This window comes from Hibiscus syriacus, unplaced genomic scaffold, assembly GCF_006381635.1.
Source record: "Hibiscus syriacus cultivar Baekdansim isolate YM2019G1 unplaced genomic scaffold, ASM638163v2 tig00110114_pilon, whole genome shotgun sequence".
Classification (NCBI taxonomy): domain Eukaryota; kingdom Viridiplantae; phylum Streptophyta; class Magnoliopsida; order Malvales; family Malvaceae; genus Hibiscus; species Hibiscus syriacus.
In genome coordinates, this window is record NW_024062594.1 from 1,985,949 (window position 1) to 2,013,808 (window position 27,860).

Below are 27,860 nucleotides of genomic sequence, written 5' to 3' on the forward strand. Positions count from 1 at the left end.
TATTTTCTTTTTTGGTGCCAAATGCTTACGACTTTAACTTCTGGTTTTAAACGCCGCCGCTTTACGTCGTTTAAAGCTCACGCGCCAATATTATGAAATGTTTTTAGGTTTTGCTTCTTTACGGTTAACATTTGGGTAAATTAATGATCATTCCGTTTTCGTCTTATTTCAATGATTGGTTTTTTAATTTAATTTTTTTATCTAATTCATTGATCGTTTAATTTAGATCAAATTTTATAGAGATTTATTATTATAACGATTTTCTCAATCTAATTAATTCAGTTGTAAACGTCAAGACTCGAACTATTAACCTTATTTAAATAATTAGTTTTAAAAGAATAGTATTTTGATCATGTATGTTATTTATTCACTATATTTTAATCATAGAATTTTTAGTTTGATGATATGACACGTTATTAATATAATTAAATTAGATTTTTTTAATTAATTTTTTTTGATTAAAAAATTAAATTTTTAATTTTAAATAAAATATTAATTTTTTATTTAAAATTTAAATAAAATATTAATTTAATCTTATAATTTTTGTAAGTCGTTGATTTCTATCATCGATGACTGCAGATGAAAATGAATACAAGTTTGGAGAAGCGTGTTGATTGTCGATTTATCATAGCTTGCATAGTAATTGCTCTCGATCCTAATACTTTACGACCGCAAATTTGAATTTATATTCCCGTCTCATCGTCCACCGTGTTTTCTTGGATCAATTTTCTGGAGCTTCAAGGAACTCGTCTTATACGTATTTACTTGTTGATTCTTTTCAATTTCATTTCTGTCATTTAATTTTAAACGGTATAAGGAATGCAGAAAGTAGTGTACATGAAAACATATCCAAGTTTAGATTCTGGTTGTATCTAATTTGATCTTATCTCAAAATATCAATTCAATTTGCATTTCACTTGTTAACAGATTGGCGGTTTGCCTTAGCTCATTATTTTTCGATCTTATTTCATTTGACTTTTCGTCAAGATTGTGTTATACTGTTATAAGGAAATTTGTATTATGTTATTTGGAGCAGGAAGAGCATTACATTTCCAACACTTCTCCCGGCCTCGTATAAATAAACAAAGGGTAAACCACACGTTCAATAGATAAACTATTACTTTTGTTCCGTTTTGATACCTAAATTTTATTTTATTTTTAAAATTATATCTAACATTTAATTTAGGCTTCAATTTGGTATCTTGCTGTTAAACAATTAACAAAATTGATGATGTCACATTTTTCTATTTTTCAATGATTACATGACATTATCTTATGGTGACATATCAGCATCGCCGTTAAGTTTTTATACCAAATTGAAATCTAATCTAAAACGTTAGGTATGATTTTGAAAAAAATAAAATTTAGATATCAAAACAAACCAAAAGTAATAGTTTATGAACTAAATTTATAGTTTACCCATAAATAAAATATAAAGAAAAATAAAGAATAGATGGGGTCTTACTCTTCACATTTCCGAAAGGTGCATAATCATATTCCTCTTGTAATTCATTTTTCGACGTAGTGAAATTTCTCCTCCTGTTGTAATTTCCGTATGCTATCAAAGTTACCAATAAAGAGGTATAAAAACTCACACTTTTCCTCAGCAATGTCCTATACAGAATCAGTGTGGCATTTCAATATGATTTTGGGTTTTGAGAGGGCTTAGAACTTGTAATTCAGCAGCCAGGCTGCGCTAACTTACAAGGTTGTTTGTCCTAAAGTATACTTAGTTGTAAGCTAATTTGTCTGTTTACAACGTAATTGATTAGTAGTAATACCATCACTTTTTATATTAAAAGAAAAAAAACCTAGCGTTCCATAATATGAGTACCTCGATCATGTTCGAAAGCGCAAGTAGATAAGGCAACTTACAGCAGAATGTCAGCTCCAACTTCAATGATAATTTTCGCTACTTTAGTCAACATATCTGTAAAAATAATCTCTCGAAATTTAAAAATGGGTTAATAGGATGCATCAAACATTTTTTCCCAGCGAAATGTCTACATGGTTTATCGGGGGCCAATGCCCCAATTCAAACAGAGATTGCAGGCCTTGCAAAATTTAAGTGAAATGGAAATAAATTGTACCTTGGAAGGAAGAATCTCCCATGTATTTCTGCGAAAGAAAAACACAACTACTAACGAACAGTCTCGTAGATATATTTTGATAAACTTGAAGTTTCGGAAATGTTAAATGCCAAACCATGCAACAATAAGGTACTCTTTACCTTCTAAATACTGGAAGTACTAGCAAAAATATCGAGAAATGGTTTGAAATTAATACCACAATTTGGGATTTGAGATCGATTTCCTCAGACACTCTGGGTTGATTGGCAGCTACATCATTTAAGGAAAATGTGTCATGAATTCAGTTCCTGGATTTCTCAGTCTATATTTAGGTAAAAAAAATCTACCTTTTCAGCGGTAGGGCAGCAATTGGTATGTAATGATGTGAAACTGGGAGGAAAGGGTGGGAAAATGCCTTCAGAATTGTTATTAAGCATCTCATCGTGATTAAATGACTGCTGTCTAATTTCATAGTTCAAACTGGGAGACATTTCAGGAGTGTAAGCATTACATCTTGATCAACTGACTGCTGTCTAATTTCATAGCTCAAACTGGGGGACATTTGTGGAGTGTAAGTAACGTCGGTGTTAAAAGTTAGTTCAAAGTTTGGCAATCAACTTTGAAAAATATTTTTCAAAGTTTGGTAAATGTTTCTTTGAAAAAATATTTTTCAAAGTTTGGTAGATGTTTGTTGAAAATAGGAATGGGTAAATTCACTTTAGTCATTGCACTTTAGGGTATTTTCAAAGATTAGTCCCTAAGTTTCAACTATAAATACCCTAGCTCATTTAGCTTCAAAATCATCCCAAAATCCCAAAAATCATTTCTTTCTCCCAATACTAGAGAGTTTTCTTGTGAGTAGTGAGTGTTTTGTAAACACCTGTAAATTTTCTCTCTTAGTAAAATATCTGCAGCAGTCCGGAGACGTAAGCACAATTGGCTGAACTCCGTTATCAATTTCGGGTATTATTTTTCCGCTTTTATTTCGTATTCTCACTAATCTGGTTATAGGAAAATTACTCGTACTAGGTTTATTTCCCAACAACTGCTATCAGAGCTTTTGGTTGTGAATTTTGTCAATTTTTTGCGAGGTTACTATTTACATGAATAGTGAATTTCGTGAATAGTAAAATTTTGTCAGCGATACGAATTTTTCGACGGAGGTTTTCTAATACACGGTGGTTCGCAAGAATTGTCAGAAACAATCCAAACGAAACCAGATTCGAGTGGGAGCGATGGCTGCAGACGAAGGGAAGGTGAAAATTGAAAAGTTCGAAGGTGCGGACTTTGGCTTTTGGAAGATGCAGATCGAAGATTTTTGTACCAGAAAAATCTATATCAACCTCTCTCAGGAAACCAACCAGAGGGCATGAAGAATGAAGACTGGGCTCTTCTCGACAGACAAGCCCTCGGAGATATCCGACTGACATTATCCCGCAATGTTGCTTTCAACATAGGAAAGGAAAAGACCACGGCGGGTCTTATGGCGGCTCTCTCCAGTATGTATGAGAAGTCATCAACCTCAAACAAAGTACACTTGATGAGGCGATTATTCATTTTGCGGATGACGGAAGGGGCATCGATGGCACAACACCTAAATGAACTCAACACAATCACAACCCAGTTGACTTCAGTGGAAATTGAATTCGATGATGAAGTTTGAGCTTTAATTCTCTTATCATCTCTACCAGACAGTTGGAATGCTACTGTTACAGCAGTTAGTAGCTCGTTGGGAAATAGCAAATTGAAATTCGACGATGTTCGAGATCTGGTACTGAGCGAAGAAATTCGACGGAGAGAATCGGGTGAAGCATCAACCTCCTCAGCCTTGCACACGGAGTCCAGAGGGAGAACTTCATAAAGAAATTCAAATCGTGGTAGATCCAAATCCAGAAGGGGAAAATCAAGAACAGGAAAGAAATATTTTACCTGTTATAACTGCGGGCAAGAAGGGTCACTTTAAAAAAGATTGTCGGGCACCGAAGAAAAATATCGGCGCACAGGAATCTGCCAACGTGACAGAGGATACAGGTGATGCCATGATTCTAAGCGTCAACAGTCCGATTGAATCATGGATCTTGGATTCAGGAGCATCTTTCCACTCCACCCCATGCCGAGAAATCATGGAGAACTATGTCAGTGGTGATTTTGGGAAGTTTCATCTAGCTGATGATGAAACCTTAAAGATCGTCGGAAGAGGAGACATCCGACTAAAGCTGCCAAACCAGACCACCTGGACGCTGAAAGGTGTGAGACATATTCCTGGCCTAAAAAGAAATTTGATTTCCGTAGGACAGCTTGATGGAGAAGGTTATAGTACAACCTGTAGACATGCGTTTTGTCCGGTGTTATGTCGGAGCATACCCGAAGCAATGGCATGCCTAAAGAAGAACCTAATCCGTTGAAGGCACAGTTCAAGCCCAATGACCCAGCAACATTATCATCCAAGCCAGTCCACGTGAAGTCCGGGAAAACCGAAAAAATGGTTATCGGGAGTTAACCAAAACAAAGTGGGGTGAGGGTCGGTTTTTATTGATAAAATTACTGGAAACTGAAGAGGGAAGGGGCAGTTTTTTTTGAAAAAAAATAATATATAATAATTTGTTTTTAGAAAACCACGAAAAGGAGGAAAAGAAAAAGCATTGTGCAAGGAGGTCTGTTGGTTCTTTTTTTACAGAGAAGAAAAAGCATTGTAAAGGGGATTTTTCAAGGGAAACGGTGGAACTCCATTTTTCATTGAATCAAAGCAACACATAATATCAAAAAATAAATAAATAAATAAATAAACCTTACGGATATTAGCATTTCTTTTAAAAAATCATTAGAATATTAAATTTTATTAGTTTTTAATATATTTAATGTGTTAAATATTACTTTCTATAATTACATTTGTTTTGTTTACTTATATCATTTTATTAATTAGTGGTATTGTAATTTGCATGTTAATATCATATGTATAACTTGACCCCCTATTACATAATCGGACTAAAGGGTAATACCCTTTTAATTTAAAATTGTCCTGAATGGCCTGTCTTAACTGATTAGAGGGTCGTTTTGACGATTTTAAATTAAAAGTGTATCCCGAAAGTGAAACCAAAAATTGATTCGTCACCTAAAATTTGGGAACGAGAGAAAATGAAATGTTCGTTTATTTAAATTTATCGAGAAAAGGTTATTATAGCTTTTAAGATCTGGTCTCGATATTTGTAAATAATCGAACATTCTTTATCTTTTTAAAACGACTTGGTAATTTTAATTTAATTTATTTAAGTGTTTTTTAATGTTTTTTTTTAAATTTACATATTTGTTTTATGGGATCAAAAATCAAATTAAGTTCAAATTTGTAAAGTTCATTGCAAAGACTTTAATTAATTGACTATGTACCGATTTAGGGCGTTGTGGGGGTGCTAATCCTTCCTCACACGTAACCGGCTCCCGAACTCATTTTTGGTAACGTAGACCTCAATTTGTTATTTTAATTAAAATTAATTTTTATTTAAAATGACAAAGCATTTTTGGGTGCCCAATCACACCCTAATCAAATATTGGTGGCGACTCTTCGAACCGTATTTTTCGATTGTAAAGGAAATCTAAAATTTTTTGAAACGAGAGGTCTTTTAAATTGCATTTGTTTTTAAATTAAAAAGAATTAATTAAGAATTAATGTGGTTTTCAAAATCTCACTTTTCTCACCTTTTAAGAAAAAAATCGTTTCGACAGCTTGGCGACTCTGCTAGAGACTTTTTTTAGAGAGTCAGACCGATAGTTGATTAATTAATTGTCTTTACAAATGAAAATTATAAATTCGTTTTAATTTGGTTTTTGATCCCTTGTTCGGTTTTATAATTTTTTGTTTATAATTTGATTAACCAATAAATAGTTGTACTAATCTGTTTGTTAATGGTTTCAGATTAATTGTGTCTTTTGGGAATTGATTTTGAGTGTTTTTATTGTTTGTTTTTTTTCGCTTTTCCTTACACACTGCACAGTTGCGTTTTCATGACATGAGCTAAAACCACGCTCCGTCTTAATTAAGTAGGAGTGAGAGACTATGCCCTCGTGTGGTTTTCACCTCCGCATGGGATAGTGGATCGCTCCTGGAGGTCACGCCTTATGGTCCTCGTGATGGTAATCACCTCCGCATGGACATAAGGAGGTGTGTTCCCTCGAAATTAAACTCGATCCCTTAAAGCCTGTGATGGGCCAAGATTGAGGGTTTGATAGCCCAAGGGGGCACCGACAAGGACAATTCGAGAACCTATTACTTTAGAATCGAACCCAGTATATAGTGAACATAGAGTCTGAACTTAGGTTGAGCCAAACCCGAACCTTAAGAATCCCGTGAGGAGAGTACACAAGGAAAAGCTTTTTTGAGTCATTTAATTTCGTTTTTTGAATAAATATATGCGAACTAGAAATCATGCAGTTAGGTTTATTTTTTGAGCATGTATGCGAATTAGAAATCATGCGGCTAGGTTTATTTTCTCGAACAAGCATGCGAATTAGATATCATGTGGTTAGGATTTTTTGTGAATGACAAGGCATGGGGGTAGATATCATGTTGGGTAGGATTTGCTAAAGCATGGCCAGCATGTGAGGATATGTTTTATTTAATGACTTTGATACTTATTATTTTGTTGTTTATATTATGTGTACTAACCTATTTTGGTTTTATGTATATTTTATTTTGAATTTATCGCATTTGCATCTTCATCCAAAGGTGTTAATTCACAAGTGATTGTCTAATAAGAAGGTTGGTCATAATGAGACAAGAAATTCTTAACCATGTAATCAAAATCGGGAGATCCATAGGCGTTCAGATGATTCATGAAGAAGAACATCCGATGAATGAAGAAATTTGAACCTGACTGAAGAATGATTCATGAAGAAGGAAATCCGATGAATGAAGAAATTTGAACCTGACTAAAGAACGATTCATGAAGAATGACAACCGATTTCATCAAATGTGATAAAATACGCCGACCATTTTGGAGATGCAATGTCAGATTCCATTAAGAGTACGGTTCAAGGAAATGAAGAATCACAATTGTATTTTGATTACATGGTGTAATGAAATCTTGTTGTCTAAATGAATGTTGTTCTATAGTGGTCACTTTTGGGATTAACACCTTTTGCATTTGCATTTTGCATCCACATTTACAGTCGCATCGCTTTAATTTAAGCACTTTTACACGCATCAATCATGAAAACGTGAGAGTAACTCATGAAAGATACTGTGACAGAAGCTCTTGAAGCAAATTGAAGTTACCCTGAGACGTGTTTCTGGAAAATAGACAGCAATGAATGAGATCTTAGCATGAGTTAGTAAGATCGAGAGAATTCAAGAACAGCTCGTAAGGACCCAACAATAAATGATTGATGAAGCAATGAAGTTCCAAGTTGAATCCAGGGGACAGATGTTCAAGTTGATGAGCATGATGATTACAGTGATATATGGGGAGAAATCATCAGATGACCCTATTACACAAGAAAATATGAAGACTTCGGGTGAGAATCTGAATGTTAGTGGTGCAGCCAATGTGATGATAGCAAATGATCAAGAAAATATGAAGACTTCGGGTGAGAATCTGAATGTTAGTGGTGCAGCCAATATGATGATAGCAACTGATCAAGAACCTGTTAGGGGATGTGGTAATTCAAGTCAACTCCAAAAATCAAATAAGATTCTAGAAGATGCTACGTAGATCATACTGGGAAAAGCAGAAGTTAAGGGTGAAACTTCTAATACGAAAGTGGAGCCGTACTCAAAGAAAAGAGGCATATAGGAGGCTCAAATGCCAGTAAAAAAGGCCAAAAAGAATAGAAAAAAAAAGAAGATGACACCTCTGATTCCGATTCCGATCTCATATTCAGACTTGTTACCCTTTCTCTTTAAAAGTGGGCTCTTAAAGCCTTTTCCTCCGAGGTACAACACTTATTTGTGTCCAGACTGGCAAGGTGTCAAAAGATCATGCGGTTATCATTCTCAAGAGTTTAGCCACTCTACAGAAGATTGTACGATCCTGAGATTTAAAGTTCAAAACTTCATCACGGAAGGGTTGTTATGCTTTGAAAATGGAAAACCTAAGCTCTCTGGAAGCTCAAAACTTGTCGATGATGGGAGATCTGCAAATCAATGTCTCTCCCAAGATATTGGTCAAACGTTAAACCTTCAAAGCGAATGTTCCAGTGGTCAGTCACAAGGTCTTCAATATGATCATAATAACGGTAAGGAGAAAGTGGGATCAAAAGAGTTTTCATATAGTCAGATATATCCAAAGTTGCTCCAAGCCCAGCTGATTGTCCCACGTTTGGCCAAGCCTTTGCTGCCCCCTTATCCAAGTTGGTATAATGAGGATGTTACTTGTGAATATCATGCTGGAGCCCGAGGACACTCTATCGAGAATTGTAGCAACTTCAAGCGACAGGTTCGAGATCTTTTGGCTCATGGAGTTATAGAGGTGGATGCTTAGCAGTTGAAAGTTAATTTCCAGAATGAAGTTGATGGGGTTGAAACAAGTGAAGTACATGCCAAAGAAAGTGTTGAAAAGGAGAAAAATAAAATCAAAGAAATTGAGATATGTGAAGCAGAGATAAAGGACTCAACTCTTGAGACCTCTCTGATGCTAAAAAAGAAGATAGAAGTGGGAAGTGACAAGAAGAAAGTTAAAGGAGATGTAGTCTGAGACTGGCCGTAGAAGATGTCTTGGGAAAATACGACCCTCAAGGTTTTTTAAGTGCCCATTTCCGACTTGTTATCCCCTTTAATCAAGAATCAATACCTCACTCCAAGTCCATTAAGAATAAAGACTAGCCCATCCGCTTATGGCTATGACCCGAATAGTGCTTGCGATTTTCATCTAGGGGCATTGGGCCATCACACTGACAAGTACATACCATTGATGGAAGAGATAGAAAGCCTCGTTGACAAGGGAGTCCTGACAAGAGAAATGATCGAGAAATGAGGAGTAAGTGAGGGTAAAAACCCTAATCCAATGGGGCACCCGCCATTCTAGGGAAAGTAGGGCCTTTTGGTTGAACAAGTGAAGGTTGTGCTCCACCACAATCGCATTTTCCATTTGCAACATCATGTTTGAACTTGTTTTTCATTCTTTCTCAGTTTTTTATAATGATATTTAAATAAATTCATGTTATTTTATGGATGGTGAGCATTGAATCGAATTTACGACTTGAAATTCTTTGAATATCAACTGAATTAAAAGCTCTTTAATGATTAGAGTTATAAATCTTTAACAAAATGACAAGGTTGAAACCTGATAAAACAAGGACCTTGACATTAGCCCCAGAAGATGCACTCGAACACCATACCCTTTTCTTATAGGGACCGATGTAGCCTTCTTCTATCATAAGGGGATGAACAATAGGCTTGGTATTCAGGTATGCACAGGAGCAGACAACATGGGGCATCCCTCGTGTATGATGTTACAAAACTGACTAGATTACACTTTTGTTGATGACGTTCAATGATGATTATGATCTTTACAAATGGAATAGTTGAGTAGATGAGTCTAGTTTGGGTCAGTTGCTTGGGAATTGAACTCTAACGATGAGATTTTCTGACCTACAACAAACACCGAGACTATAACAGGTTCTCCTTGACAAGCTTAAGAAATGGAATTCGTATACCCAAATATATATATATATATATATATATATATGTTTATACAATAAAGCTGAGCTATTCCACTAAGGCAATTGGTTATAGAGGAAATTCGAAAGCCCTGGCTTTATGAATAGATTATATTCAAACCATGACCTTGATCAGGTACTTGGCAATTCGATGTATGCTCCACTGTGATTGTCAAGTCAAAAACTTTGTGATGAGATGAATCCTTCAGCTAGCCCGATAAAGGCAAATTACAATAAAGCTGATTTCAGCTAGCTAGAAAATGGCAAATTAAATCAATTTTATAAATAAGGAGTTGCGGCAAAAATGGACTAAGGGAGATAAGGAACACCTGTTATAGTCAATTTCACACGTGCACTCAGAAATTTCATTTTTAGATCAATATTTTTGCACTGCCTTGGCTAGAGAAGTCTATGAGGCTTGAACAAATGGAAGATTTCAGAGAACTGAAATGGAAGTGTTCTAGAAAGTATAGTAATGGATTATGCTAGTTGCGTCATTTTGTCCGCATCCGATTAAAATACCAAGCCAAGAAAGTAGGGCATGTTGCAATAGTCATGATGACCGAGAAGGAAATGATATTTCGGTGGTTGAAACCTTAGAAAATATAAAGCCAACCTGAAGTCAAACCCTCAATTTTGACACTTATCAAAGAGCTATAACCCTGAAAATATTAAATAGCTATTGATTCTTTTGATATTCTGTGAACTCTTATTTATGATTTGATTCAATTATGAGCCTGAATTAAGGGGCAGTGTTTTACAAAATTATTTTATTCTTTGATCCCTAAAATAAGATAAAGGGGAAAATATTTTCAAACAGGATAGTCTCAAATGTGAAAGGTCCTTGAGGCTGACGAGGCTTTTTTTGCCTCCATTGAAGAAAGAATAAGCGATGCCAGAACATGAAGCATTCCACAGTGTTGAAAGAAAATAGTCCGAGAGATCAGAAGGACTGAGAAATGGAGCTTGTAACACTCCTTTGTGACGTTGTCAGTAACCAGTCAAGCAAATGATCACTATATGGGAAAGGGGCATATATCCTGGTGCATAGTAAAAATGCAAGAGTGTGACCAGTCAAGAATAAGATGATCACTTTATTTGAAGAGAGGGGCACACATATCCCACTCATAACAAAAAGCAAGACATTGCGTTAGAAGGGTTGATCATTTCTTAAGTGTCAATGACAGCGTGAAGAAAAGCCCTCAAGCTATTTGAGAACACTGTTGTGTAGCAGCATGATAATTTGAGCATTCAAAGTCAAGAGATTTTGGTACGAAAGGAGCCATGAATACCCACATTGGGGCATGACTAAACCCACATCATGTTGAGATGACAAGATTTGGACCAAGGAGTCATGAAGAATGAGCCTTACAAATTAAGGTGATGGGGCATTTTGAAGGCCTGTACCAGTATGAGATAATGTCGGGGCACGACTGAACCCACATCATGTTGAGATGATAAGATTTAGACCAAGAAGGCATTGAAAATGAGCATTATAATTTGAGGTGTTTGGGCATTTTGAAGGCTCTTACCTGAATAAGATAATGTTGCGGCATTAGTGAATGCTTATTCCAGCTAGAGGTATTATTGTGGGGCATCTTTGGAAGCCAATGAAGACTTGTGGAACGATCATTGAATTGAAAAATGGTTCCAAGGGGATAAAAATATATGAAGAATGAAAATGGTGAAACAGTGACAGTGGAGTTTACCATATATGATCATTTTGTCCATCATCAGTTGCATTATTCTAGTGATTTCACATGCATCAATGTTGACGAGCCGAAACATCCCACTTTAATCTTCATTGAGTTTTGGTATTCTTGTAATCCCATACAAAAACTCTGGACGTTATGCAAAGAGCTTCTCTAGTTAAAATATATAAGCATAAGCCACAAGAAAAGATGAATGTGTTGACAAATGATTTACGAACCAGTAAATATGATGTTGAATCAATGTTGCGATCATGTGTTGTTTCCATTATCCGAGATGAAGGTTGTCATACGCAACTCCAAGGTTAAAATGAGAAATGATGTGGTGAGATGAAAAATTGGGATAAATCCTCCTTGTGATATGAATTAAAGAAGAATAGATGCTACTATCCCATTGATCTTTGTGGAGTTTGGCGCAATCATGTACATAGTCTCCAAAAATGGGGCAACACAATCATGCTTCTGACCATAGCAAGAAGTTGAGAGAAAAAAACTTTCTCCGAAATAAAGATAGATAACAAAGACGACAAGGAGATAGAAGAAGATCAGAGGGCTCGTCAAAAATGCAAGTTGGAAACTATGAGTTGCTACATGGGTATATAAAGCAGACTTGAAAAGGAATGATCAAGTATAAGAAGACTAAGTTCACCACTTTGAAGTCAAATGAAGATGAAATCGACATTTATGCATTCATGAGAACATCATTTGCATAAAACAAAATGCATTACACTAATACATTTAATTGCATTCGTGTTAGTGTTTCATGCATAAACACATGGTTTTGACAGATCTTCCAGTGAAAAGAGAAGATGCAGGATGTCAAAAGGCCAACAAGTCGAAAGGAAGATTTCAAACATCAAACGCAAGGAATCGCGTTTAGAAAGGCATACCCTGAAGAATTGAGAGGTCTAATCCACAGAAGAAGCATTACTCTAAAGTGATGACCATAAGATATAGAAGAAAAATAGAGATGTTCGTGTATGAAGAGAGGAATCACTCGATTAAAGTGACTTGTACACAGGAGATTGGGGCAAAGTCAAGTCTTCACCAAAGAGTAGTGAAGCGAATCCATTTTGAGCCTTGACCAAAGAGTAGTGAAGTAAACCATCTTAAGCCTTCACCGAAGAGTAGTGAAGCATATCCTTTTTAATCCTTCTCGAAGAGTGTTGGAGCAAACCATCAGACTATCAGATGTAGGAGAAAAAGAAAAATTTCTCGAGTACAAAGAAAAAGAAATATGCGCGAGGAGTTATTAACCGATTCAATGTCCCAGGAAGGGAGAGTTTCAAATGACAGTCAAGTCAAGGAAGACTCTCACATTTAGTTGCGGCGAGACAAGCTCTCACAAGAGAAATGAATTCGAAAAGATTCTCTTAAATTCTAAATTTTTTAGTATAATGATTTTCAAATTTTCAAGCACACATTAATGATTGATAATGTTTGATTTTCAGGTTCGACCTTCGAAGCAAATCAAACTTAAGTCTTTACGAGAGATTAGTGAAGCAAATCATCTAGAAGTCTTCACAAGAAAGTAGTAAAGTAGAAGAAGATGTTTGAGTTCCATACTCCCTAGAGAAAGAGGGAGCGAACCTGTAAGAAGAAGATGTTCGAGTTCCATACTCCCTAGAGAAAGAGGGAGCGAACCCGTAAGAAGAAGATGTTCGAGTTCCATACTCCCTAGAGAAAGAGGGAGCGAACCTGTAAGAAGAAGATGTTTGAGTTCTATACTTCCTGAAAGTAAGAGGGAGCGAACCTGTTTATTGAAGATTGTTCGAGTCTTATACACTCTAAAGAAATAGAGACCAGACACAATTATTGAAGATTGTTCGAGTCTCATACTCTCTGAAGCAATAGGGAGCAGACCCGATTACAGAAGATTATTCGAGTTCTATACTTCCTGAAAGAAAGAGGGAGCGAACCTGTTTAATGAAGATTGTTCGAGTCTTATACTCTCTGAAGAGATAGGGGAGCAGACACGATTATTGAAGATTGTTCGAGTCTCATACTCTCTGAAAAATAGGGAGCAGACCCGATTACAAAGATTATTCGAGTTATATACTTCCTGAAGAAAGATGGAGCTAACCCGTAGGTAAAAGATTGTTCGAGTTTTTTTCTCCCTGAAGAAATAGGGAGTGAACATGTTTTCCGAGGAATTTTCAAGTCTCACCCTGGGGGAGGAGTGGAGCAGATCCCTTATCAAGTTTTAAAGCATAAGATTGTTCGAGTTCTACTCCCTGAAGCAAGAGGGAGGAAACCCGTAAGCAAAAGATTTTTTGAGTTTTACTCTCTGAAGCAAGAGGGAGCGAACCCGCTAGTCGAAGAATGTTCAAAGAGGAGGGAACATATCACTCATCAAGTTCCAAAGCCTGAAGATGGAACTGGACAAAAACGCACTGTCTTTTTTATCTGAGAAAATCGCCTCAGTGACCAAAAATGCCTTATAATATACGATTTTAACCAACTTTTTTCGGATTTGCCAAAATGACCAACAAAATCGCAATGCGATCGCTAATTCGCAACGCGATCTCTATTATCGCAAATTCGCGTTGCGATAGTTGGAAATCGCATTGCGATGGTCTACAGTGTCGTTGCGATTTTCCCAATTCGCAATGCGAATAAGTAAATCGCAACGCGAATTGGGAAAATCGTAATGCGATACTGACTATCGCAATGCGATACTTACTATCGCAATGCAATAATACAAAATCGCAACGAGATACTGACTTTCGCAACGCGATTTACATAGCGCCATTCGTATTAACGCGTATTTTTTTTTCAAATTCCAAACACGAATTTTTTATTAATAAATCAGAAACTGAACCGTCCACAGTAATCGCAACTCATAACCTCAAACCCAAAATCACAACACCCAGTCCCATCTCCATCTCTCACTCTCTACGACGAAATCCATCCCCATCTCTGAAGATTTCCGTCCCCATCGCCGGCAAAATCCCTCACAACCATTCACAGTCAAAAATCCCTCACAATCATTCAGAAATGGAAAATCAACCTCCGAGGGTTAGTTTTTTTTTTTATTTTGAAATTTTTGCATTATTTTAGGTTTTTCATATTGATATTGATGATAAGTTTACTGGTAATTTCAATAATAGATTAACCATTTCACTTAGATTTCTTATTAAATTCATTCGATTGCTGCCAATACTGCTAAACTGTTTAGCCTGTGAAGTTAGTATTTTTCTTTGTTTTGTCTTTTAGTTGAAGTAATGCAGAAGAAGAATAGTTTCGAGAATGAAAATCGAAACGCGGAAATAACTATCGCAACGAGAGAATCGCAACGCGAAACCAAAATCGCATTGCGATTTTCATTTCGCGTTGCGATTTTCATTTCGCGTTGCGATTTTCTCGTCGCGATAGTCATTTCGCGTTGCGATTCTCTCGTTGCGATAGTCATTTCTACGTTGCGATTCTCATTATCTCGTTGCGATTTTCATTTCAACCAAAAGACAAAACAGTATTGCAAATTTTAGTTTCAAGAATAAACTACTATTTATGTTTATTGTTTTTGGTATATCTTGACAGTGTAGTTTTTGGTATATCTAACTTGGTATGTTTATTGTTTTTGTAGAAATTTTTTTCGGCTTCATTGATATTAAGGAATAAAGTTAGCCTAGCCACTACAATTGCTTCGAAGCTTTCACCTACACAAAGAAAATTGTTTGAGGAAACCTGCTTCGGGCCATGGCTGAAGTACAGCATCCGGGTGGAGATGCTAATTTGACCCATTTGTGGCTTCAGACCATGACTAGCGATCTACCCGACAGTATACAACGTGGTGAGGAAGAGATATGGTTTCATTTTCCACCGGCGTATACTTGTTTTGGGCGGAAGGAGTTCTGCTTAATCACTGGTCTACGATTCGGACACGATGATGTAGGCCGGTACACTCGTCATATCACCCGCCTATCATGGTTATCCAGGGTTTTTCCTGATGAGTCAATAGAGAAGCCGAACTTACACGTCGACGACATGAAGAAATTGTTTAATAAGAAAGATGGTTTTACTCGGATGAATGACGTCGATGTTGTCCGAGTATGCCTTCTACTACTTTTGTATGCCGGCTTTTTAGGCAGAGAGGCCAGACAACCTATTCCTCAGGAGCTAATATTATTGGTAGAGGACCTAAATGCATGGAATCTATTTCCGTGGGGTTCGTATATATGGAAAGCTACCTGGACTAAGTTGTTGTCTGCCTTTGATGACCGCAAAAGTTTGTGGGGCGATGGGTCGAAATACACTTTGTCAGGCTTTGTTTGGGCCTTTAAGGTAAGAATTTCTATATAATGTTTTCAAAATTATAATTAATTATTTAACAATTACTAATGTTTGTTATTATATTGTTTGTAGATTTGGATATTCGAGGCCTTTCCCGCCATGAAGACATATGCAATAAAAACTTCAAATGATATTCCCAGGGTTATTTCCTAGAAGAGGAAACGTCTATTGGATTGGGAAGACTTAATACCATATGCGACAATAAATAATATAAGTTAACACAAATACTATCATATATAAACAAGTTATTAATAGTAGACGTTTAACTTTGTTTGAGTTTTTATATTTTTAGGAGGCCAACATTCCATTAATGAGACTGACACCCACGGAGGCTGAGCTTGCCACTTATTGGTGGCAAGCTAGTCAGAGTTTTCTTGATGGCACGAATGATGAGCAGCCTCCACTTCCTCCACTTCGAGAGCCATCACCTCACCCAGAGCCATCACCTGATCGACCTGACTATACACCTCTACAACGAGAGCCATCACCTATCCCGTCACATCATCGAGCCTCTTCTCCACCATCACCTCAAGATAGGCAAACCGACAAAGATGCCACGACTTCTATCTCCATGTTCTCCACCTCCACGGGATGAGTCAAGGGAGTTACGTGATGAGGTCAATGCCTTGCGTGAGGAGATCGGTACTCTACGCGATAACGATGGTGCATGGCGTGTGGAGGTATCTACTTTACGTGGTGAGGTTGCCGCTCTATGTGAGATGGTAGTATCGTTGCAGAATGAGGTTCATACTCTACGCAACGAGGTAAGTTTAAGATTTTCCATATTTAACTTGATGATAAATTTACTCGTAATTTCAATTAAATTAACCATTTCACTTATATTGCTTAGTAAATTTATTCGGTTGCTGCCAATACTGCTAAACTGTTTATTAACACTGTGAAGTTAGTATTTGTCTTTTTGTTTTGTCTTTTGGTTGAAGTAAATTTATTCGGTTGCTGTCAATTCTGCTAAACTGTGTATTCTTTAACACTGTGAAGTTAGTATTTGTCTTTGTTTTGTCTTTTGGTTGAAAGTTTGAAATATATTTGTCTTTGTTTTCACTGTTTAAATATCATGTCTGTTTATTTACTGATATTTGTATTTAATTATTTAGCGGACCGATAAGGTGGATGCTTTACGTCGGGTTTTTCTTGCAAGACAGAGTTCACGCATCAGACGGCGTGCACGTGCTATTAAGTCTCCGTATACCCCAATAGTGCAAAGACACCGCAAGAAGAAGCCCGACTCGCCTGTCATCCCTCAAGAGTCATTTCCTATCGTTGAAGAGGCCCCTATCATTCCTCGAGAGTCCCTTCCCACCGTTCAAGAGGCCACTGGCATCGTTGAAGAGGTCCCTCCCACCATTCAAGAGCCCGATTCACATGGCGTCATATGTAGGATTCTTGAGAAACCCTCTGACGTGCCAGACATGATGGATTCAAGTTGGCTCTCGTATGAGTTACCGGCCAGTACCATACCGGTATCTGAAGTGGAGAGGAAACAACTACCGGACACAATTCTGGATAACACCCTTTGGGCTATGACCACAGTTGATTTTTATCTACATGAGCGGAGCCAGGGGTGTTTCACTGACATATGCAAGCTCAACGATGATATCTATTTGTTGCTTGATCGGTCTTGGTGGGGCGTATTATTAGGGGTCGAAGATAATGGCTATTTCGATGGAGGGGTAAGTCTTATATTTTTCTTATATTTTAATTTGATTTTTTTTTTAAATTTATGTAAGTTACTAATATATGTCTTTTTTTGTAAAACAGCATATCGATGCGTGGGTGTCACGTCTTCTAATAATTAGGAAACTTAAGGAAAATAAAAGAAATACACGATATACAATTATGCCAACGTCTTTTAACGCCGCTCACTTGAAGAATCAACGAGATGAATCATTTGCGTTGGGCAATGGACAAGCTAAACTTTATCCTGCATGGTGGGAGGTCGATAAGGTTAGTGTTTATTTTAGATTGAGTTTAAAGGTATTCATAAATAAGTGCGCAAATGAATGAATTATTACTTATGATTGCAGGTGTTTATCCCTGTTTTGGAACGTAAACATTGGCTTCTCGTCGAGATTCAGATCCCATCCCTTAAGGCAATAGTATATGACAGCATGATAAATTACATATCATTGGCTGATTTAAGAGATATTATTAAGGGATGGAGCTCTTATTTGGCTAAATTCTTGGATGCAATAAATTATTGGACTCGTTCTGGAAACAAGAAGCCAAAGAAGCTCAATATTACAGTTAGCAGAGACGAGACCGCACCACAACAAACGAAAGGACCCAGAGGGGATTGTGGTCCTCTCGTATGCTTGGCATTGGACCGTTTGATCACAGGAAGTATAAAGTATCTACCTCCCACTGATAGAGATAAAGCTGCAGTAGGCTTGTGGTTTCGGCATTATATGGCTAGATCGATATATACGAGACGCTGCCTACCTGCATCCGCGTTATAAAAATGTCCATAAACAATTGGTATGTTTATAGGCTTGTGGTTTGAAAATGTTTGGTTAAGTACCTAGAATTCAATAATTTGCTGTTTGTAGGTTTTAGATGTGTAGAAAGTGTTGTTTGAGCAAATGTTTGGTTTATGTAGGTTAATCTCAGAAGTGAGCTGCGTGAAAATGATGTATGGCTGCAAAAGTTGATTCAATAGTAGATGAGGAAATAAGAATTATTGCTTATTTTTTGATTGTTTAATTGATTTGTAAAAGGTGATTTGTAAAAGTTGATTTGTTTAATTGATGTTAACATAATTCTTATTTGTGCTTGTTTAATTGATTGAAATGTAATGGTTGATTTTGTTGATTTCAATCTGTATTATGTTGAAGGCAAAAAGTACTATCGCAATGCGAAATGAAAATCGCAACGAGAGAATCGCAACGCGAAATGAAAATCGCAACGAGAGAATCGCAACGCGAAATTAAATTCGCGTTGCGATTTTCATTTCGCATTGTGATTCCCTCGTTGCGATTTTATTTCGCATTGCGAAATTCGCGTTGTGATTTTCATTTCGCATTGCAATTCTCTCGTTGCGATTTTCATTTCGCATTGCGATAGTAATTTCCGCGTTGCGATAGACATTAAGATGATTGCCTATTAAGTGATAACAACTGAACAGATCATAGCAATTTTCAAACTCAAGTTACTAATACATGCCTAACTGAAAATGTTAAAAGTTCACACATAAAATCTACATAATACAACATTTGCATTTAAAAATCACCTAAGTTAACTGTATGAGCTTTGGATTTTAAAGATGATTGCGATTTTGATTGCCTTTTTCTTGACACCATATGAGCTTTGGATTTTGATGATGATCCATATTTTGGTAGAGGAAAAGATGATTGTGATGGCACTGGTGATCCACATGTCAACCTTGTATGACCACTTTCCTTGCACCGACTACATGTCGATCTCTTCTTCTCTTCACCCTTAGACGGTATATGATCGTGACTTTTTGGTCGGCCAGGTAGCCTTCTGTCCATGGCTGGTGGCAAAACTGTTTGTAAGTCATCTGGTATGTCCCACTCAGAAGGATGTGGAATAGGGTAGACAATCTCGGCATAAGTCTATCGATATACTTCTGTAGTGTAGCAATCCATAGCGTATGTGCTTGAATCATCTTGGTTTAGATGAAGAGCAACTTTTATAACATGGCCACACAGATAACCAGATGTTTGCCATTTCATACAACTACACGTCCTTGAATTTAGATCGACAAGCCCATTTAAGTTATTATCCAGTACTTCAAACAAAGTGTTTGAACATGGTTCAACTCTCCATGACGTTGACTTCACAACACGTTTCGTTATCTTTTTTTCAGTCCATGGTGTAACACGATGTTCCAATGTTCCTGTAAATTTAAATAAATAAAACTTAGTAAAAGATATGATAAGTTACGAATTCAAAGAAATAATACTTGCATGGTTTCTTTTCTTGTAGTACCATTGTTGAATAGAGGCTCGAAAAAACTCCATTAACATAGTAATGGGTAATTTCCGGGAATGACGACTTAGAGCGTTGATTGATTCTGCACTATTAGACGTCATGAAACCATATATTGCTCCAAGTTGATGTACTCTTGACCATCTTTCAAACCCGACATCTTCTAGTGTTTGAGCACACTGAGGCAAAACACGTCTTAAACAGTTTATATGCTTATTGAAATCCACTTCCCGATAAGCTTTTACAGCCTTCCAGTATGTCCATTTGTGCTTTTTTATACCAGCAGACCTTGATTTTAGATTTCTATACAAATGAACACCACAAAGTCCATGAAAAGCATCTGGGAAACACCTTCTAACAGCGTTGTCAATTGAGTTTGCCCTATCGGATATGATTGTCAGATTGCTAATAGGACCTATGCAATCCCTAAGATGCCCCATAAACCATGTCCATGAATCAGAGGTTTCAGATTTGCCAACCCCGTAAGCTATTGGCAATATCCCATTGTTAGCATCCATGGCTACTGCTAATAAGTTTACTCCAAGGTATCGACCTTTCAAATGTGCTCTGTCAACTATAATAACTGGGCGCATGCAAGTAATAAACAAACGAATCTACAAAATAATATACACAAGAAATATAATCATTTAAATGTGAAATGCATGTAACTAACAAAAATGAGTCAACAGAATTATATTGATTTACTAACCGCAGCACCAATGGCGATAAACAGCAACTCAAAGCATCCATCTCTATCTGTTTTGATATGAGTTACCGACCCAGGATTTTTCAGCTTTAAATTGTGACAATAAGCCGACAGTTGGGCAAACGATGCTCTGGCGACCCCCTCAACAATTCCAAGGCATAACATTTGGCTCTCCAAGCTTGAGAATATGATATACTAATCTTGAACCGAGCATTCATGTCAGTCATAATTTCATGTCCCCGATATACCCTGCCATTCAAAAACATTAACTCAGCCAGAAAACCACCCAACACCTTTTTGTTTGCCTGTCTATGGTGAGGAAAAACTTGGGTTCTTGAACATGTATGTTTATCAATAAAAGTCCTAACTTGAAACATTTCGCAATCTTTTATCCTCTTTGCAATCATACGCCACGTACAGTTTTTGTCAAGCATACACCTTGTTTCGAAACGATCTTTGCTTGATTTGTTAACTTTTAGTTGATAGCTATCTTCCACACATTTCGTATACAAAGCTATCTTCAAGTCTTCCTTTGTATCAAAACAATCATCTTTCTTGATACGAATAACTTTTGTGTAACAATCAACTGCTTTCTTTACCAACTCTTCTTCCGGTATCTGAAGTAATTCTGGCATATTCCAGTTATACTCCCGTGGCATTTTCTTTTCTTCGGGGACTTTTTCTTCTTCTTTTTCTTCTTCAGGATTATATGAATTACAGAATGGATGTTCAACATGTTCATTCACAGTCGTAACTTCCTCCTCATTATCATCAACAACATCTTCCTCGGCAACAGCTGTTTCATCATCAAAATTCGAGAATTGACCAATATCAAAATCATTACACGCAGGGTCTGTTTCTTCTTCTGAAACATCATCAAAATCTGAGTATTGACCAATATCAAAGTCCGGGTATTGACCAAGATCAAATTTCGAATACTGACTAGTACTCACATTTTTTTTCTGTTGGCTCATCATCGTCTAATTAGTCAATACGAAAACCGGAATTTGGTGCTGAAAGTTGATTGGGATTTAGATTAGAGAAAGGTTATGGGTTTTGAGAAAAACTTAGTTGATTACTACCCGCTATTGACCCAACAATACTACTTCTAGGTTCAACAACATACAATGTAACATCATCACTTGAAACACTAATGTAAGCAATGAATCGTTCAACATCTTCATTGTCGGTTAACAAATAAACTTTACCATTTCTCTGATAAGATAGCCTAAATCCACTTAGGGGCTCTAAATTCAATTTCTTTGAAACACGTAACATTAGAGTTTCATAAGTTAACTTTTTTAATGACAGTTTTAGTTGAAGATTCATGGGTAAAGGCATATATTGTAAAACACCATGAACATTCTTCCATGACCCTCCAAAACACAAATCTATCCAAACATGATCAACATTAGATGATTTCATGGTTGTAAATTAATTTACTAAACAAACGAGCTGTGAAACTAAGACCTGTTGCCGGATGGGGAAGGATGTAGGAACGGATGTCGCCAGAGAGAGTGAAAGATGGAGATGGAATGAGTTGCGATTTAGGGATTTAGGTTATGAGTTGTTGCTGCTGCGTAGATATATACCCAAAAAATTTGTATTGCGAAACTAAAACCTGTTGCGAACTTTGAAAATCGTATTGCGATTCTGTATTATCTCGTTGCGAACGTCAGAATCGCGTTGCGAAAGTCAGTATCGCGTTGCGATTTTGTATTATCGCGTTGCGATAGTCAGTATCGCATTGCGATTTTCCCAATTCGCGTTGCGATTTACTTATTCGCATTGCGAATTGGGAAAATCCCAACGACACTGTAGACCATCGCAACGCGATTTCCAACTATCGCAACGCGAAATGCAACGCAAATTTGCGATAATGGAGATCGCGTTGCGAATTAGCGATCGCATTGCGATTTTGTTGGTCATTTTGGCAAATCCGGAAAAAGTTGGTTAAAATCGTATATTATAAGGCATTTTTGGTCACTGAGGCGATTTTCTCTTTTTATCTTTATCCTATTCTTGTTAGCACAAGAATGGGCAAAGAGGGGCAGCTGTAGACATGCGTTTTGTCTGGGGTTATGTCGGAGCGTACCCGAAGCAATGGCATGCCTAAAGAAGAACCTAATCCGTTGAAGGCACAGTTCAAGCCCAATGACCCAGCAACATTATCATCCAAGACAGTCCACGTGAAGTCCGGGAAAACCGAAAAAATGGTTATCGGGAGTTAACCAAAACAAAGTGGGGTGAGGGTCGGTTTTTATTGATAAAATTATTGGAAACTAAAGAGGGAAGGGGGCAGTTTTTTTTGAAAAAAATATAATAATTTGTTTTTAGAAAACCACGAAAAGGAGAAAAAGAAAAAGCATTGTGCAAGGGGTCTGTTGGTCCTTTTTTTACAGAGAAGAAAAAGCATTGCACAAGGGGATTTTTCAAGGGAAACGGTGGAACTCCATTTTTCATTGAATCAAAGCAAGGTATAGTATCAAAAAAATAAATAAATAAATAAACCTTACGGATATTAGCATTTCTTTTAAAAAGTCATTAAAATATTAAATTTTATTGGTTTTTAATATATTTAATGTGTTAAATATTACTTTCTATAATTACATTTGTTTTGTTTACTTATATCATTTTATTAATTAGTGGTATTGTAATTTGCATGTTAATATCATATATATAACTTGACCCCTATTACATAATCGGACTAAAGGATAATACCCTTTTAATTTAAAATTGTCCTGAATGGCCTGTCTTAACTGATTAGAGGGTCGTTTTGACGATTTTAAATTAAAAGTGTATCCGAAAGTGAAACAAAAAATTGATTCGTCACCTAAAATTTGGGAACGAGAGAAAATGAAATGTTCGTTTATTTAAATTTATCGAGAAAAGGTTGTTATAGCTTTTAAGATCTGGTCTCGATATTTGTAAATAATCGAACATTCTTTATCTTTTTAAAACGACTTGGTAATTTTAATTTAATTTATTTAAGTTCTTTTTAATGTTTTTTTTTAAATTTACATCTTTGTTTTATGGGATCAAAAATCAAATTAAGTTCAAATTTGTAAAGTTCATTGCAAAGACTTTAATTAATTGACGATGTACCGATTTAGGGCGTTGTGGGGGTGCTAATCCTTCCTCACACGTAACCGACTCCCGAACTCATTTTTGGTAACGCAGACCTCAATTTGTTGTTTTAATTAAAATTAATTTTTATTTAAAATGACAAAGCATTTTTGGGTGCCCAGTCACACCCTAATCAAAGATTGGTGGTGACTCTTCGAACCGTATTTTTCGATCGTAAAGGAAATCTAAAATTTTTCGAAACGAGAGGTCTTTTAAATCGCATTTGTTTTTAAATTAAAAAGAATTAATTAAGAATTAATGTGGTTTTCAAAATCTCACTTTTTTTACTTTTAAGAAAAAAATTGTTTCAACACAACCTTTTCAGGCTGTGAATGGAAGATTACAAAAGGAGCACTCATCATTGCTCGTGGTAAGAAGACTGGTACTCTATATGTAACATCAAATTTAGAGAATACCATTGTTGTAGCAGATGTTGATGAAAAATCAAACATATGGCACCAAAGGCTTGGCCATATGAGCGAGAAAGGGATGAAGACGCTTTTGTCAAAAGGGAAGCTTCCGGATCTAAAGAATGTAGATGTCGGACTATGCGAGGATTGCATCTTTAGCAAACAAAAGAAAGTCAGTTTTGCAAAAATTGGCAAGACACCCAAGGCAGAAAGGTTAGAGTTGGTTCATATTGATGTATGGGGACCATCTCCAGTTCCATCTCTTGCAGGCTTATTATATTATGTCACCTTCATCGATGATTCTACAAGGAAGGTGTGAGTTTATTTTCTGAATAAAAAATCAGAATCTTTGATACCTTCAGAAAATGGAAGGCCATGGTAGAAAATGAGACTGGTCTGAAAGTCAAACGTTTGAGGTCTGATAATGGAGGAGAGTATAAAAATCGTAGATTCAGAGAATTTTGCGCAAAAAATGGGATTAAGATGGAGACAACAGTTCCCATGACACCGCAACAGAATGTCGTAGCAGAGCGCATGAACAGAACTCTGAATGAACGTGCCAGAAGCATGAGGATACATGCCGGATTGCCCAAATTTCTATGGGCTGAAGCTATCAACACTGCAGCTTACCTGATCAACCGTGGACCCTCAGTTCCTTTAGATGGCAGAATACCAGAGGAAGTTTGGAACAAGAAAGAAATAAACCTTTCACACTTAAGAGTGTTTGGTTGTATTTCTTATGTACACATAAACTCTACTGAAATAAGTAAACTTGATGCCAAGTCCAACATATGTGTCTTTGTTGGTTATGGTGGTGATGAGTTCGGCTACCGATTTTGGGACTATGAAAATCGGAAGATCATCAGAAGCAGAGATGTCATTTTCAATGAGAATGTGATGTACAAAGACAGGTCAACTGTAGAATCAAGCAGCTCCAATACCAAAGTTGAAACAAAGGAATTTGCTGAGTTCGAGGAGATTTCTAGAAATGATGTTCAGATCAGTCCTGAAACAGTTCAAGAAGAACCAGGCACACCGGAACTAAGATGCTCCTCCAGAATTCCTAAACCAACCCAACGTTATTCTTCTTCTTTGCAATACTTGTTGCTGACTGACAATGGTGAACCAAGTGCTATGATGAAGCAATGTAGGTGGAGGATTCAGTCAAGTGGGAGTCTTCCATGAAAGATGAGATGGACTCACTTATGTCAAATCAGACGTGGGAATTAGCTGAATTACCACCATGCAAGAAAGCGCTCCGCAACAAGTGGATTTACAGGATCAAGAAAGAGCACGATGGGAGCAAACGCTACAAAGCAAGATTGGTTGTCAAAGGTTTTCAGCAAAAGGAATGTATTGACTACAATGAAATTTTCTCTCCAGTTGTAAAACTGTCTACAATCAGACTGGTGTTGAAAATTGTAGCTGCAGAAAATTTACATCTTGAGCAGTTAGATGTAAAGACAGCTTTCCTTCATGGTGATTTGGAGGAAGAAATCTATATGAGACAGTCAGAAGGCTTCATAGAGGCAGGCAAGAAAAACCTGGTATACAGGTTGAAGAAGAGATTGTATGGTTTAAAACAAGCTCCTAGACAGTGGTACAAGAAGTTCGATAGCTTCATGGGTAGCAGTGGTTTTACCAGATGCCAAGCAGATCATTGTTGCTACATCAAGAGGTTCGACAATAGCTTCATTATTTTATTGTTGTACGTTGATGACATGCTCGTTGCAGGCTCAAACATGCAAGAGATTATACACTTGAAACAAAAATTGTCGAAGCAGTTTGCTATGAAGGATCTGGGTGCTGCAAAGCAGATTCTTGGGATGAGGATCAAGAGAAACACAAAGTCGGGGACTTTGATGTTATCACAGGCTGAGTACATCAACAAAGTACTCTCCATGTTCAACATGCAAGATGCTAAACCAGTAAGTACACCTTTAGGTGTTCATTTTAGACTCTCCAAAGAACAGTCACCAAAGACAGAGGAAGAACGTGCACACATGGTAAATGTGTTGTATGCCTCAGCAATTGGAAGTCTGATGTATGGCATGGTATGTACCAGACCAGATATTGCTCATGCAGTGGGAGCTGTTAGCAGGTACATGAATAATCCGGGCAAGGTACACTAGGAAGCAGTCAAATGGATCCTCATATATCTACGAGGTACCATAAACAAAGCACTTTGTTTCAAAGGTGGAGATACGATATTGACAGGCTATGTAGATGCTGACTTAGCCGGAAATATTGACATCAGAAGGAGCAATACAGGGTATGTATATACTTTAGGAGGAACTGCAGTGAGTTGGGTTTCTCAACTACAGAAGATAGTTGCTCTCTCCACAATTGAAGCAGAATATGTCGCTGTTACGGAAGCTAGCAAGGAGATGGTTTGGCTCCAAAGTTTCTTGGAAGAGTTAGGCAAAAACAAGAAAACAATGTCTTGTATTGCGACAGTCAAAGTGCTATCCATCTAGCAAAGAATTCGTCTTTTCATTCCAGGACGAAGCACATACAATTGAAATATCATTTTATCCGATCTCTTCTGGAATATGGGATTTTGAAACTTGAAAAGATTAGTGGAGCTCAAAATCCTGCAGACATGTTGACAAAGACGGTGACTACGGACAAACTGAAGTTGTGTTCAGCTTCAGTTGGCATGCTAGAATAACAAGACCAGAAATACTGCTGCATTGATCGAGGTGTGAAGACAGATTAAAATCAGTCTTCAAGTGGGAGATTGTTAAAAGTTAGTTCAAAGTTTGGCAACCAACTTTGAAAAATATTTTTCAAAGTTTGGTAAAGTTTGGTAGATGTTTGTTGAAAATAGGAATGGGTAAATTCACTTTAGTCATTGCACTTTAGGGTATTTTCAAAGATTAGTCCCTAAGTTTCAACTATAAATACCCTAGCTCATTTAGCTTCAAAATCATCCCAAAATCCCAAAAATCATTTCTTTTTCCCAATACTAGAGAGTTTTCTTGTGAGTAGTGAGTGTTTTGTAAACACCTGTAAATTTTCTCTCTTAGTAAAAGATTTGCAGCAGTCCGGAGACGTAAGCACAATTGGCTGAACTCCGTTATCAATTTCGGGTATTATTTTTCTGCTTTTATTTCGCATTCTCACTAATCTGGTTTTAGGGAAATTACTCGTACTCGGTTTATTTCCCAACAGTCGGGACTCAAATCACTCAACTCTTGATTGGCTCTGCAGACAAAGTCATTAGCTCTTTTTATATTTGTTCTTAAAACATACTTCCTAGTGTTCCAAAAAAATTGTCTTCTTATTAATCCAATGACATATATTAAAATATTCTTCAAGAAGCCAATCGGTAAGTGTAGCTTTCAATTTTCATATCTACCTAGAAGGAAGTCCCATACTGGATATGAACTCTGATTGTGGTAAAAAATCAGATCTGAAGTCTGTGTTTAAAGGTTCAGTTTCAACTTCACCCTTTAACTTCTCCTGAAAAAGAGAAAACAATCAATCCAGTGTAGAAAAAAAATCCAGCAGAAGAGCGAAATTATTGGATATAGATGAATCTATAATTATAATTATAATAAAAATCAGTTATTAAAAGAAGTAAGCATTTCTATAGTTGTATCTCTACCTGCAGAGTATTCATGAATGATACTGCCTCATTATGTGTAGTAAACCGCAAAGCAAACTTCTGAATCTGACAAAATATGAATAGATTCCATGAGTTTTCTGCAATGAAGATACTGAACTCTGTTTATCTCTTGCCTATAAAGGAAAAGTAACAATTCGTATTGCTTAGATCTCTTTGGAGATCTAAAATATCTTGATCGTGTCCTAGCTGAATAATTTCCCATTCTAAGATCTCTTTGAGAGATGTTGTCTTCATTAAGTGGCTCTAGAATAAAAACAATAGGAAAGTTTGCACACATTTTTCTCCTACCTCATTCAT

At 36.7% G+C, this 27,860-nt stretch overlaps 1 pseudogene; it reads right to left on the minus strand.

The window, feature by feature from the left end:
- Positions 1 to 1,871: 1,871 nt before the first annotated feature.
- LOC120215127 lies at positions 1,872 to 27,860 on the minus strand (annotated as a pseudogene).